This window comes from Ovis canadensis, chromosome 24 (genome assembly GCF_042477335.2).
Source record: "Ovis canadensis isolate MfBH-ARS-UI-01 breed Bighorn chromosome 24, ARS-UI_OviCan_v2, whole genome shotgun sequence".
NCBI classification, from domain to species: Eukaryota; Metazoa; Chordata; class Mammalia; order Artiodactyla; family Bovidae; genus Ovis; species Ovis canadensis.
The window spans coordinates 24,361,418-24,376,807 of NC_091268.1; positions in this window are offsets into that span (position 1 = coordinate 24,361,418).

Below are 15,390 nucleotides of genomic sequence, written 5' to 3' on the forward strand. Positions count from 1 at the left end.
GGGGTGAAATGCCCACGAAAGCTGAATCCATAGTAGTCTATACCCTTACTAGTATTGATCTGTATATTTCTGTTTGGTTCTTACCCTTAGCATATGTCATTTTTAACCAATTAACTTAAAGGTTAAGTTCAGTCACTCAGTCATGTCTGACTCTGAGACCTCATGGATTGCAGCACGCCAGGATTTCCTGTCTATCACCAACTCCTGGAGCTTGCTCAAACTCATGTCCATCGAGCCAGTGATGCCATCCAACCATCTCATCCTCTTTCATCCCTTTCTCTTTCTGCGTTCAATCTTTCTCAATATCAGGGTCATTTGTAATGAGTCAGTTCTTTGCATCAGGTGGCCAAGGTTTTGGAGCTTCAGCTTCAGCATCAGTCTTTCCAATGAATATTCAGGACTGGTTTTCTTTAGGATAGATTGGTTTGATCTCCATGCAGTCCAAGGGACTCTCAAGAGTCTTCTCCAACACCACAGTTCAAAAGCATCAGTTTACCAGTGTTCAGCCTTCTTTATGGTTCACCTTTCACATCTATAGATGACTACTGGAAAAACCATAGCTTTGAAAATATGGACCTTTGTCAGTTACAGTGTTTATTTTAACATTTCTGTGATTTCCTTTGATTCTCAGATACTTCATTTTCTCATTTACTCCCTGTCCTGTGAACTTTTCTTATGACCCCTGGCCATTTCACAATGGACAAGATGTATGGGCTAAAAGTTAATGTTCACCTGTTGTTTTTCTCTCAGATATATTGGGCAGAAGTTAACTGTTACCCTTTCCCAGATCTGAGGGTTTGTAATTTATCAGACCAAGGACACATTGAGTGCCAGGAAATCGGGACAAACAGTGTAGTCTTAGGTTAATGGAATGGGATGTTTATTGTAAAAGGTTGAGAGCTCAGGGATTCTACACTAACTGCCTAGAAATTCCTACCTCAAAACTACCACAAGGGCGTGACTTTCTCTCTAGGTCCACCTGTGCGTCTATCCACGTGTACTCTTTTCCCTAATAAACACTTCACACGTTTCACTAACTCTCTGGCTCTATGTGGAAATTGATAGGGCCCACATGGGGTCTCATTGTTAAGACGGCTCATTATGTTGACCTCACAAACAAGGAATAAAACCAGTGATCCTTGAGACTGACCAAATTGCCCAAACGACATTCTGTTTTCTCACTGGCACCTACCTTCTCAAAGCTACAAGACCACCAGATTCCAGACCTCCGGCTACCACAGGACTCAACTACAGGTTAAAAATTAACCATCCCTACAGAGAATTCTTCATTGGCGGGGTATAAGAAAGACCCTGTCAGAAAGGGAGGACGCTGGTTCTCCCTAAGGGCCAGTCACCTTCTCTTTTCCCTCTAATACATTTCCTTTTTCTTGCCTGACTGCCGGCTCACTCTCTTTTTCTCTGCACTCACCTTACATTCTGGTGCCAAACCCTGGGAGGGAAGATCCATAGCAACTGGGTGGGCTCCTCCCACGAACCCACCTCCAGGGGTCCCCTCCTTTGGACCTCGCTGAGAAACTGAGATGAGCTCCTGGAAGGGACTCTCCACTTGCCTTGGTGGACTGACATCCACACACCAGCCCACGTTTCATCCATTGGTTACAAGGGTGAGTGAAATCCCATTCCCTTGGATTCTGTCTCTCTCGCCTCGTATCTAAGTCCTAGCACTAGGTGGGAGGGTCCCCACGGCCCTCGGGTCCTTGGCCTTGTGCCCCATCTGACTTTGAAATAGGGGACGCCCATTTCAAAGCAGACTATTATTACTCTCTGAGCAAGTCCTCAGAACGGGGACGCCTTTTCTCTCAGGCCTTTCTCCTCACTTTCTCTCACTCTTGTCTAACCTCCCTATTCGGCCACAATGGGAAATTCTCAATCCCAGCCCTCAAAATAGACTCCTCTAGTATGCCTTCTCCGAAACCTAAAAGGCTTCAGCTTCCAAGGGGAGATCAGACCAAAAGGACTTACTTACTATTCTAACACTGTCTGGCTGCAACACAGACTTGATAATAGATCCCTGTTTATGGCAGAAAGTGAAGAGGAGCTAAAAAGCCTCTTGATGAAAGTGAAAGAGGAGAGCGAAAAAGTTGGCTTAAAGCTCAACATTCAAAAAACGAAGATCATGGCATCCCGTCGCATCACTTCATGGGAAATAGATGGGGAAACAGTGGAAACAGTGTCAGACTTTATTTTGGGGGGCTCCAAAATCACTGCAGATGGTGACTGCAGCCATGAAATTAAAAGATGCTTACTCATTGGAAGAAAAGTTATGACCAATCTAGATAGTATATTCAAAAGCAGAGACATTACTTTGCTGACTAAGGTCCGTCTAGTCAAAGCTATGGTTTTTCCATTGGTCATGTATGGATGTGAGAGCTGGACTGTGAAGAAGGCTGAGCGCCAAAGAATTGATGCTTTTGAACTGTGGTGTTGGAGAAGACTCTTGAGAGTCCCTTGGACTGCAAGGAGATCCAACCAGTCCATTCTGAAGGAGATCAACCCTGGGATTTCTTTGGAAGGAATGATGCTAAAGCTGAAACTCCAGTACTTTGGCCACCACATGTGAATAGTTGACTTATTGGAAAAGACTCTGATGCTGGGAGGGATTGGGGGCAGGAGGAGAAGGGGACGACAGAGGATGAGATGGCTGGATGGCATCATGGACTTGATGGACGTGAGTCTGAGTGACCTCCGGGAGTTGGTGATGGACAGGGAGGCCTGGCGTGCTGCGATTCATGGGATTGCAAAGAGTCGGACACGACTGAGTGACTGAACTGAACTGCACTGAAGGTAAGGGAACTAGAGAAGGTGAGGATCAGAGAAAGAACAAGACTGATACTCTACAGGAACAGATCACCTCTAATGAGGCGAGAAGGGGCAGCAGTCAGAACAGTGAGCAGCTGCACCAAGTCAAGAAAAGAGTAGGTATATATAGAAAACATACACATGCAGAGACACATTGTCTGTTCATGGATGGAGGTTCTTGACATTGTACAGGAGACAGGGAACAAGACCATCCCCAAGAAAAAGAAATGCAAACAAGAAAAATGGTTGTCTGACGAGGCCTTACAAATAGCTGTGAAAAGAAGAGAAGCGAAAAGCAAAGGAGAAGGAAAGATATACCTATTTGAATGCAGAGTTCCAAAGAACAGCAAGAAGAGATAAGAAAGGCTTCCTCAGTGATCAGTGCAAAGAAATAGAGGAAAACAATAGAATGGGAAAGACTAGAGATTTCTTCAAAAAATTTAGAGATACCAAGGGAATATTTCATGCAAGATGGGCTCAATAACGGACAGAAATGGCATGGACGTAACAGAAGCAGAAGATATGAAGAAGAGGTGGCAAGAATACACAGAAGAACTGTACAAAAAAGAGCTTCATGACCCAGATAATCACAATGGTGTGATCACTCACCTAGAGCCAGACATCCTGGAATGTGAAGTCAAGTGGGCCTTAGAAAGCATCACTACGAACAAAGCTGGTGGAGGTGATGGATTTCCAGTGGAGCTATTTCAAATCCTGAAAGATGATGCTGTGAAAGTGCTACACTCAATATGCTAGCAAATTTGGAAAACTCAGCAGTGGCCACAGGACTGGAAAAGGTCAGTTTTCATCCCAATCCCAAAGAAAGGCAATGCCAATGGATGCTCAAACTACTGCACAGTTGCACTCATCTCACATGGTAGTAAAAGTAATGCTCAAAATTCTCCAAGCCAGGCTTCAGCAATACGTGAACCATGAGCTTCCTGAGGTTCAAGCTGGATTAAGAAAAGGCAGAGGAACCAGAGATCAATGGCCAACATCCACTGGATCATGGAAAAAGCAAGAGAGTTCCAGAAAAACATCTACTTCTGCTTTATTGACTGTGACAAAGCCTTTGACTGTGTGGATCACAATAAACTGTGGAAAATTCTGAAAGAGATGGGACTACCAGACCACCTGACCTGCCTCTTGAGAAATCTGTACGCAGGTCAGGAAGCAACAGTTAGAACTGGACATGGAACAACAGACTGGTTCCAAATAGGAAAAGGAGTACGTCAAGGTTGTATATTGTCACCCTACTTATTTAACTTATATGCGGAGTACATCATAAGAAACACTGAAAAAAAAAAAAAAAAGAAACACTGGACTGGAAGAAACATAAGCTGGAATCAAGATTGCTGGGAGAAATATCAATAACCTCAGATATGCAGATGAAACCATCCTTATGGCAGAAAGTGAAGAAGAACTAAAAAGCCTCTTGATGAAAGTGAAAGAGGAGAGGGAAAAAGTTGGCTTAAAGCTCAACATTCAGAAAACGAAGATCATGGCATCCGGTCCCATCACTTCATGGGAAATAGATGAGGAAACAGTGGAAACAGTGTCAGACTTTATTTTGGGGGGCTCCAAACTCACTGCAGATGGTGACTGTAGCCATGAAATTAAAAGACGCTTACTCCTTGGAAGAAAAGTTATGACCAACCTCGATAGCATATTCAAAAGCAGAGACATTACTTTGCCAATTAAGGTCCATCTAGTCAAGGCTACAGTTTTTCCTGTGGTCATGTATGGACGTAAGAGCTGGACTGTGAAGAAGGCTGAGTGCTGAAGAATTGATGCTTTTGAACTGTGGTGTTGGAGAAGACTCAAGAGTCCCTTGGACTGCAAGGAGATCCAACCAGTCCATTCTGAAGGAGATCAGCCCTGGATGTTCTTTGGAAGGAATGATGCTAAAGCTGAAACTCCAGTACTTTGGCCATCTCATGCAAAGAGTTGACTCATTGGAAAAGACTCTGATGCTTGGAGGGATTGGGGGCAGGAGGAGAAGGGGACGACAGAGGATGAGATGGCTAGATGGCATCACTGACTCGATGGACGTGAGTCTGAGTGAACTCCGGGAGTTGGTGATGGACAGGGAGGCCTGGCGTGCTGTGATTCATGGGGTCGCAAAGAGTCGGACACGACTCAGCGACTGAACTGAACTGAACTGAACTGATCTGTGTCAGACTGAACAGTGCCTTGGCTCCTCCTCCTCAGACCCAGATAATTATCTAAAAGAATTCATGTATCTTACCCAGTCTTAGGACTTATCCTGGCATGGTATTTACATCATCCTTTCCTCCACTCTTCTCCCAGAAGAGAAGGAACAAGTACGGCAAGTGTCTCAGGCGCATGCTGATGAGATACACAGGACAGAGGACACTAAGTCCCTAGGGGCAATGGCTGTCCACCGAGATGATCCCAACTGGGATTATCAGGCAGGGAGACCTGGACGAGCAGCCTGTAATCATATGGTTGCTTGCCTTATTGTGGGCCTTCAAAAGGCACGGCATAAAGCTATCAACTTTGATAAGTTCTGGAAAATAACAAAGACTAGATGAAAACCCAGCACAATTTCTAGCCAGGTTAACAGAAGCACTACAAAAATATACAAAATTAGACCCCACTTCAGCAGAGGGCACCATTGTCCTTAACACCCATTTTATCTCCCAGTCATCTCCAGATATCTGAAAGAAACTAAAAAAGGCAGAACAAAGCCCTCAAATCCCTCAACGAGACCTTTTAAATTTACCCTTCAAGATTTTCAATAACCGGGAAGAACAGGCAAAGCTAGAGAAGGCCCAATGAGATTAAGCCAAAAGCCACCTTTTAGCCACTGCCCCACATGGCTCCAAACCTCCATCAACCAACAAAGAAAGGAAGCCACCTGGGACCTGCTTCAAATGCTCAAAAACGGCCAGTGGGCCCGTTCATGCCTAAAGTCAAGGCCCCTTCCAGGTCCAGGTCCCAGCTGAGGCATAAAGGGACACTGGAAGGTTGACTGCCCAAATCACCTTCCAGGGATCCAGACATCCCCTCCTGGTCCCGAGCAGGAGTCCTCCAACCCAGCTCTGCCCAGGCTCCTTGGACTTGCTGCTGAAGACTGAAGGTGCCCAGGGCCCCAGGCCCCAATTCTCATCACCTCTACGGAGCCCAGGGTAACTCTTACAGTGGCAGGCAAGCCAATCTTCTTTCTCACTGACACAGGGGCCACTGATTCTGCTATGCCTGCCTACTCCAGAAAAACCAAGGTCTCCCAGGTCTCTGTTATGTGGGTTGACAGTTAAACATCTACACCACGAATAACCAAAACTCTACCTTGCACACTTCAAGATACCCCCATTTTCCCATTCTTTTCTCATGCTCCCAAAATGCCCCACTCCTATTCTTGGGAGAGACCTTCTCTTAAAATTCAAAGCCTCTATTACTATCCAAAGCCCACCCTCTGATCTAGCCTGGTTACAGTTCCTCAACCCCACCTCTTCTTCCCCTGCCCCATCGTCCTCCTTGTCCATAAATCCCATAGTTTGGGATACAGACAACCCATCTATTGCCTCTCACCATGCTCCAATTCATATCCATCTCAAAGACCCCTCTAAATTCCCCAATCAACTACAATACCCCATCTCCAAAAAATATCAACAAGGATTAAAGCCTATCGTCACTAAACTCCTACATCAGGGTCTCTTGCACCCAAATCACCCTTCCTATTAACACCCATATCCTACCTGTCAAAGAGCCAAATGATTCCTATCGTCTGGTCCAGGACCTGAGACTTATCAATGCAGCCGTTATCCCCATACACCCAGTAGTTCTAAATCCTTATACTCCTCTCTCTCAGTCCCTCTTCCACCATCCACTTCACTGTTCTAGACATCAAAGATGACATCTTTACTATCCCTTTACACTCACTCTCAAGACCTCTTTGACTTTACCTGGTCTGATCCAGACAATCATGGCTCCCAACAGCTGACATGGACAGTCCTCCTACAAGGCTTTCGTGATGGCCCCCATTTCTTTGGCCAAGCTCTCACATCAGACCTAACCTCTTTTGATCTTACTCCGAGTACTGTCCTCCAATATGTGGATGATCTCCTCTTTTGTAGTCCTTCACTTACACACTTTCAACAACACACTATACAACTTCTCAATTTTCTAGGTGATTGAGGCTATTGAGTGTCTCACACCAAGGTTCAGCTCTCTCTTCCTAGAGTTACCTATCTCAGAGTCCTTTTAACACCAACAAAAAGATATATTACTGCCGATAGAAAGTCCCTTATATCCACCCTACCACTCCCTACATCAAAAACAGAGAGCCTGTCCTTCTTGGGGTTAGCTGGATATCTACACCTCTGGATTCCTAATTTTGCCCTCTTGGCATAACCCCTATATTCAGCCACCTGAGGAGATCTTTCAGAACCCCTAGAGCTAAAATCAAATGTCCCTTCAGCCTTTAACACCCTTAAGCAAGCCACTGGTCTCAGCCCCATATCTAACACTTCCTGACCTTTTTCACCCCTTTATACTCCACACTACTGAGAGACAAAGAATTGCCCTAGGAGTTTGGGGACAAAATCAGGGCCCCTCCTTCACCCCTGTCGCTTATCTATCAAAGCAATTAGATGCCACAGTTAGAGGATGGCCAGCCTGCGGACATGCTCTGACAGCAGCTGTGCTCCTCTCTCAGGAAAGTAAAAATGTGACTTTTGGAGCACCCACTGTCATTTGTTCACCACAAGACTTTAAGACTTTAAGACTTTACTGTCTCACAAATCCATGACCCTTCCTATCTCCTTCACACATTCAACTAATTCATGTCACCCTTCTCGAATCTCCCCAGTTCTCCTTTGAACACTGTCCTACTGTCAGCCCTGCCACCCTTATCCCTACTTCTTCTGAGCACCACATCCATACTTGCAAAGAGGCATTAGAAGACCTGAGGCCCCACTTCTCCCACAATTCCTCAACCCCCTGAAATAACCCTGACTTTACTTGGTATATTGATGGCAGTTCCTCTTCAACATCATAAGAAAAAAACGTAGCTGGATAATGTAATTGTCTGACACCAAAATTACTGAATCCCAACCTCTCCCCTTGGGAACCTCTTCCCAAAAGGCAGAACTTACCCTTACCCTCGCAGCTAACAAGAGAGCAAACATATACGCTGATTCTAAATATACTTTCCACATCATACACTCACATGCTGCCATCTGGAAGGAACAAGGGCTCCTATCTATTAAAGGCTCTCCCACAACTAACACCCCGCTTGTACTCCAACTTTTAACAGCAGCTAATATGCCAACTGCAGTAGGCATCATTCATTGCCGAGGTCACCAGATGGCCTCAGACCCCATTTCCTGGGGCAATGGTGCCGCAGACAGAGAAGCAAAACAAGCCTCACTCTGATTATCAGCTCAACAATGTATAATAATCGCCAACATAGAGCCCCTTTACCTCCCTGAGGGAAAAACACAATTATTACAAGAGGGAGCACAATCACAAAGAGACTAGTAACAAAAACAGGGCCGCTATGTCTTTCCCCAATCTCAGGCCACACAGATTTTTACAGATATTCATCAGGCCCTACAGTCAGTTCAGTTCAGTCGCTCAGTCGTGTCCGACTCTGTGACCCCATGAACCGCAGCACGACAGGCTTCCCTATCCATCACCAACTCCCGGAGTTCACTCGAACTTACATCCATCAAGTCGGTGATGCCATCCAGCCATCTAATCCTCTGTAATCCCCTTCTCCTCCTGCCCCCAATCCCTCCCAGCATCAGAGTCTTTTCCAATAAGTCAACTCTTCGCATGAGGTGGCCAAAGTATTCAGATTTCAGCTTCAGCATCAGTCCTTCCAATGAACACCCAGGACTGATCTCCTTCAGAATGGACTGGTGGGATCTCCTTGCAGTCCAAGGGACTCTCAAGAGTCTTCTCCAACACCACAGTTCAAAAGCATTTATTCTTTCGCACTCAGCTTTCTTCACAGTCCAACTCTCACATCCATACATGAACACTGGAAAAACCATAGCCTTGACTAGATGGACCTTTGTTGGCAAAGCAATGTCTCTGCTTTTGAATATGCTATCTAAGTTGGTCATAACTTTCCTTTCAAGGAACAACTGTCTTTTAATTTCATGGATGCAATCACCATCTGTCGTGAGTTTGGAGCCCCAAAAAACAAAGTCTGACACAATTTCCCCATCTATTTGCCATGAAGTGATGGGACTGCATGCCATGATCTTTGTTTTCTGTATGCTGAGTTTTAAGTCAACTTTTTCACTCTCCTTTTTCACTTTCATCAACAGGCTTTTTAGTTCCTCTTCACTTTCTGCCATAAGGGTGGTGTCATCTGCATACCTGAGGTTATTGATATTTCTCCCGGCAATCTTGATTCCAGCTTGCGCTTTTTCCAGCCCAGCGTTTCTAATGATGTACTCTGCATGTAAATTAAATAAACAGGGTGACAATATACAGCCTTAACATACTCCTTTTCCTATTTGGAACCAGTCTGTTGTTCCATGTCTAGTTCTAACTATTGCTTCCTTACCTACATTTAGGTTTCTTAAGAGGCAGGTCAGGTGGTCTGGTATTCCCACCTCTTTCAGAATTTCCCACAGTTTATTGTGATTCACACAGTCAAAGGCTTTGGCATAGTCAAGAAAGCAGAAATAGATGTTTTTCTGGGACTCTCTTGCTTTTTCCATGATCCAGCAGATGTTGGCCATTGATCTCTGGTTCCTCTGCCTTTTCTGAAACCAGCTTGATCATCAGGGCGTTCATGGTTCACATATAGCTGAAGCTTGGCTTGAAGAATTTTGAGCATTACTTTACTAGCATCTGAGATGAGTGCAATTGTGTGGTAGTTTGAGCATTCTTTGGCATTGCCTTTCTTTGGGATTGGAATGAAAACTGACCTTTTCCAGGCCTGTGGCCACTGCTGAGTTTTCCAAATTTGCTGGCATATTGAGCGCAGCACATTCACAGCATCATCTTTCAGGATTTGAAACAGCTCCACTGGAATTCCATCCCATCCACTAGCTTTGTTCATAGTGATGCTTTCTAAGGCCCACTTGACTTCACATTCCAGGATGTCTGGCTCTAGGTGAGGGATCACACCATCGTGATTCTCTGGGTCATGAAGCTCTTTTTTCTACAGTTCTTCTGTGTATTCTTGCCACCTCTTCTTCATATCTTCTGCTTCTGTTAGGTCTGTACCATTTCTGTCCTTTATCGAGCCCATCTTTGCATGAAATATTCCCTTGGTATCTCTAATTTTCTTGAAGAGATCTCTAGTCTTTCCTATTCTGTTGTTTTCCTCTATTTCTTTGCATTGATCGCTGAAGAAGGCTTTCTTATCACTCCTTGCTATTCTTTGGAACTCTCTATTCAGATGCTTATATCTTTCCTTTTCTCCTTTGCTTTTCGATTCTCTTCTTTTCACAGCTATTTGTAAGGCCTCACCAGATAGCCATTTTGCTTTTTTGCATTTCTTTTCCATGGGGATGGTCTTGATTCCTGTCTCCTGTACAATGTCATGAACCTCCATCCATAGTTCATCAGGCACTCTGTCTATCAGATCTAGTCCCTTAAATCTATTTCTCACTTCCACTGTATAATCATAAGGAATTTGATTTAGGTCATACCTGAATGGTTTAGTGGTTTTCCCTACTTTCTTCAATTTCAGTCTGAATTTGGCAATAAGGATTTCATGATCTGAGCCACAGTCAGCTCCCAGTCTTGTTTTTGTTGACTGTACAGAGCTTCTCCATCTTCGGCTGCAAAGAACATAATCAATCTGATTTCGGTGTTGACCATCTGGTGATGCCCATGTGTAGAGTCTTCTCTTGTGCTGTTGGAAGAGGGTGTTTGCTATGACCAGTGCGTTCTCTTGGCAGAACTCTATTAGCCTTTGCCTTGCTTCATTCTGTACTCCAAGGACAAATTTGCCTGTTAGTCCAGGTGTTTCTTGACTTCCTAGTTTTGCATTCCAGTCCCCTATAATGAAAAGGACATCTTTTGGGGGTGTTAGTTCTAAAAGGTCTTGTAGGTCTTCATAGAACTGTTCAACTTCAGTTTCTTTAGCATTACTGGCTGGGGCATAGGCTTGGATTACTGTGATATTGAACGGTTTGTTTGGAAACAAACAGAGATCATTTTGTTGTTTTTGAGACTGCATCCAAGTACTGCATTTCAGACTCTTTTGTTGACCATGATGGCTACTCCGTTTCTTCTAAGGGATTCCTGCCTATAGTAGTAGACATAATGGTCATCTGAGTTAAATTCACCCATTCCAGTCCATTTTAGTTCGCTGATTCCTAGAATGTCGACATTCACTCTTGCCAACTCCTGTTAGACCACTTCCAATTTGCCTTGATTCATGGACCTAACATTCCAGGTTCTTATGCAATATTGCTCTTTACAGCACCGGACCTTGCTTCTCTCACCAGTCACATCCACAACTGGGTATTGTTTTTGTTTTGGCTCTATCCTTTCATTCTTGTGGAGTTATTTCTCCACTGATCTCCACTAGCATATTGCGTACTTACCAACCTGGGGAGTTCCTCTTTCATTATCCTATCATTTTTCCTTTTCATACTATTCATGGGGTTCTCAAAGCAAGAATACGGAAGTGGCTTGCCATTCCCTTCTCCAGTGGACCACATTCTGTCAGACTTCTCCACTATTACCCGGCCATCTTGGGTGGCCCCACACAGCATGGCTCAGTTTCATTGAGTTAAACAAGCCTGTGGCCCATGTGATCAGGTTGGCTAGTTTTCCGTGATTATGGTTTCAGTGTGTCTGCCCTCTGATGCCCTCTCACAATGCCTACCATCTTACTTGTGTTTCTCTTATCTTGGATGTGGGTTATCTCTTCGGGGTTGCTCCAGCAAAGCGCAGCCGCTGCGCCTTACCTTGGAGGAAGTCGCCCCTCCTGACCTTGAATGTGGAGTAGCTCCTTTCGGCCCTCCTGCGCCCGTGCAGCTGCCACTCCTTGGATGTGGGGTAGTTCCTCTAGGCTGCCACCCCTGACCTCGGACGTGGGATAGCTCCACTCGGCCACTACCCCGACCTCGGACATGGTATAGCTCCTCTTGGCTGCCCCCTGAGCCATTGCAGCCTGGAGCTCTCAGTCACCACCCCTGACCTTGGGCATGGGGTAGCTCCTCTTGGCTGCGCTTCTACCAGTAGGCACTAAACCTCTTTATCATCTCTTAAGACCTCTTATCACCTATCCTAACCTTCTTTTAGTCCTACAACAAATCACTCATTCTTGCATTATCTGCTTCTCAGTCTCACCACAGTTCAGTTCAGTTCAGTCGCTCAGTCGTGTCCAACTCTTAGCAACCCCACGAATCGCAGCACGCCAGGCCTCCCTGTCCATCACCAACTCCTGGAGTTCACTCAGACTCACGTCCATCGAGTCCATGATGCCATCCAGCCATCTCATTCTCGGTCGTCCCCTTCTCCTCCTGCCCCCAATCCCTCCCAGCATCAGAGTTTTTTCCAATGAGTCAACACTTCTCATGAGGTGGCCAAAGTACTGGAGTTTCAGCTTTAGCATCATTCCTTCCAAAGAAATCCCAGGGTTGATCTCCTTCAGAATGGACTGGTTGGATCTCCTTGCAGTCCAAGGGACTCTCAAGAATCTTCTCCAATACCACAGTTCAAAAGCATCAATTCTTTGGCGCTCAGCCTTCTTCACAGTCCAACTCTCACATCCATACATGACTACTGGAAAAACCATAGCTTTGACTAGACGGACCTTAGTCAGCAAAGTAATGCCTCTGCTTTTGAATATGCTATCTAGGTTGGTCATAACTTTTCTTCCAAGGAGTAAGCGTCTTTTCATTTCATGGCTGCAGTCACCATCTGCAGTGAGTTTGGAGCCCCCCAAAAATAAAGTCTGACACTGTTTCCACTGTTTCCCCATCTATTTCCCATGAAGTGATGGGACCAGATGCCATGATCTTTGTTTTCTGAATGCTGAGCTTTAGGCCAACTTTTTCGCTCTCCTCTTTTACTTTCATCAAGAGGCTTTTTAGTTCCTCTTCACTTTCTGCCATAAGGGTGATGTCATCTGCATATCTGAGGTTATTGATATTTCTCCCAGCAATCTTGATTCCAGCTTGTGTTTCTTCCAGTCCAGCGTTTCTCATGATGTACTCTGAATAGAAGTTAAATAAGCAGGGTGACAATATACAGCCTTGACATACTCCTTTTCCTATTTGGAACCAGTCTGTTGTTCCATGTCCAGTTCTAACTGTTGCTTCCTGAGCTGCATACAGATTTCTTAAGAGGCAGGTCAGGTGGTCTGGTATTCCCATCTCTTTCAGAATTTTCCACAGTTTATTGTGATCCACACAGTCAAAGGCTTTGGCATAGTCTCACCACAGGGAGCCCTAAAGCCTATTCCCTCATTCCCAACACATCAGGCCTGAGGACATAACCCAGGAGAAGACTAGCAAATTGCTTTCACTCACATGCCTCCAACACGAAAAATAAAACTCATGCTTACTCTAGTAGACACTTTTTCAGGGTGGATTAAGGCTTTTCCTACGAGATCAGAAACTGCCACAGAGGTAACACGGTTTCTCATACGAGAAATCATCCCTCACTTTGGCCTCCCACTCTGTCTCCAATCCAATAACGGGCCAGTTTTTATCTTCCAAATCACTCAACAGGTAGCCCAATCCCTGGCATAACCTGGAAACTATATATTCCTTACAGACCCCAATCCTTGGGAAAAGTAGAAAAGGCAAACTCTATGCTCAAAACACACCTAACCCAACTCTCTCTAGAACTGCAAAGGCCGTGGACTGAACTCCTTCCCATGGCTTTGGCTCACATTAGGGCTACTCCACAGGACTGGTCTTTCCTCAGTCCTTTCGAGCTCATGTAAGGACTCCCTTTTCTCTTAGGTCAGTTCCCTACTGCCAGCCCCTTGCTGGGAGATTATCTTCTCATCCTTAACCTTATTAGATGCCTCATGAAAGAATATGCAGATCACTTTCTCCCAAAGCCTCATCAAAGGAATTCAGCTGACTTAACACCCATACCTGGGGATCAAGTCCTGCTTAAGGCCTTACAGCCAAGGATCTCCAATCTCAATGGACTGGTCCATTTGAGGTCATTCTAACCATACCAACAGTTGCTAAACTAGCAGATCACTCCTCTTGGTTTCATATCTCTAGATTAAAGTGGGCCCCAGAAGAGTCTCCATCTCTGCCAAGAAACATTTCCCGCTTAGATGCTCCTTGCTACACCAGCACTGTTCTGGGACCCACCAGGCTTTGACTAGATAGAATTCCAGAGGAAACAGAACAGCCAAAAACAAATGTAAACAAGTAAAACAAAAACAGACGTATTGGCTACTAATTGGGCTGAGATTTCCCCTACTTACCTTATTCACAATAGGACTTTACTCTGTGTCTCCTCCTGAGTGGACTATCATTCAAAACCTTTCTGTCTGTTTTACCTACTTCTCCATAGTTCTTGTTTTTTGGGCGTGGCCCTCCTCTTACTATGATCAGCCTAGATGAATTCATTATCCACTTTCCTTCAAATAGTAACACAAGCCCTTACCTTTCCTGGAGATACCACTGTTACTGATCTCCCCTTTCTCCTTGACTTTATAACCAATCTTTGGCTCCAGGGAGATTTCATAGAGTTCACACCAACCCAAATTGATTTCTACACTTGGATTCTTATTGTTATCATTTTCTCCCCTTAGACATGAGATGTCACATCATGATTTTGCTCTTACTCCCTCTTCTTTTACAGTGGGAACGTCACATTAATAGCCTGCTTATAACTCACCCTGCCCCAAACCCTCCCTACCTATTCAGAACTCTAAATCTGACCCATCGTTTACTCAGTACCTCAAACCGGACCCTGGCCAGTGATTGGATGGATTTGCTTATCCATCCCCTATTTCCACAAATCAATGGACTCACATAAACACTTCTCTTTATCACACATATAGAGAAGAATCTCTTTTTATCATACGTACATTATTTATATTCAACTGATCAAATTCACAATGCTGACAAGATACTGACCTCCCTCCTTATAGATCTCACTTCTACTCGTAAAGGACCAGTTATAGGAGGACCCACCACCTCTGACGTTTGTCTACAACAACAGGCTCCTTTCTGTTTTTTCCAGACAAAACTATGAACAATTCTTACCATCAACTAGGAACTATACTGCCACACCTCTGTAATCACACTTCCCATCTCTCCTTCTCTTCAGGCCCATCTGTCTATCATGTCTCAGGAACTGCAGGACATTCTCTTACTTTCTCAGGGAGACTCCCTTCTGCATATGGTGTAAATACTCCTCTTGTAAGGGCTACACTGGAGAGTTCACTGTCAGTTTCAGAGACTACTAACAAGTTCCCAGTGAAGAGGAAAAGTTAAAATTCTACATAACCTCCTTCTTCTTCTGTCTGTAACTCAGCTTGCCCTTGCAAAGTCTAGATCACATAGGTCATGTAGTCTCAGAAAGTGGGGACCTGCAATACTAGGAACTGGAGCTTATCTCACTCACCCTTGTCCTGCTCTTTGCAATCGC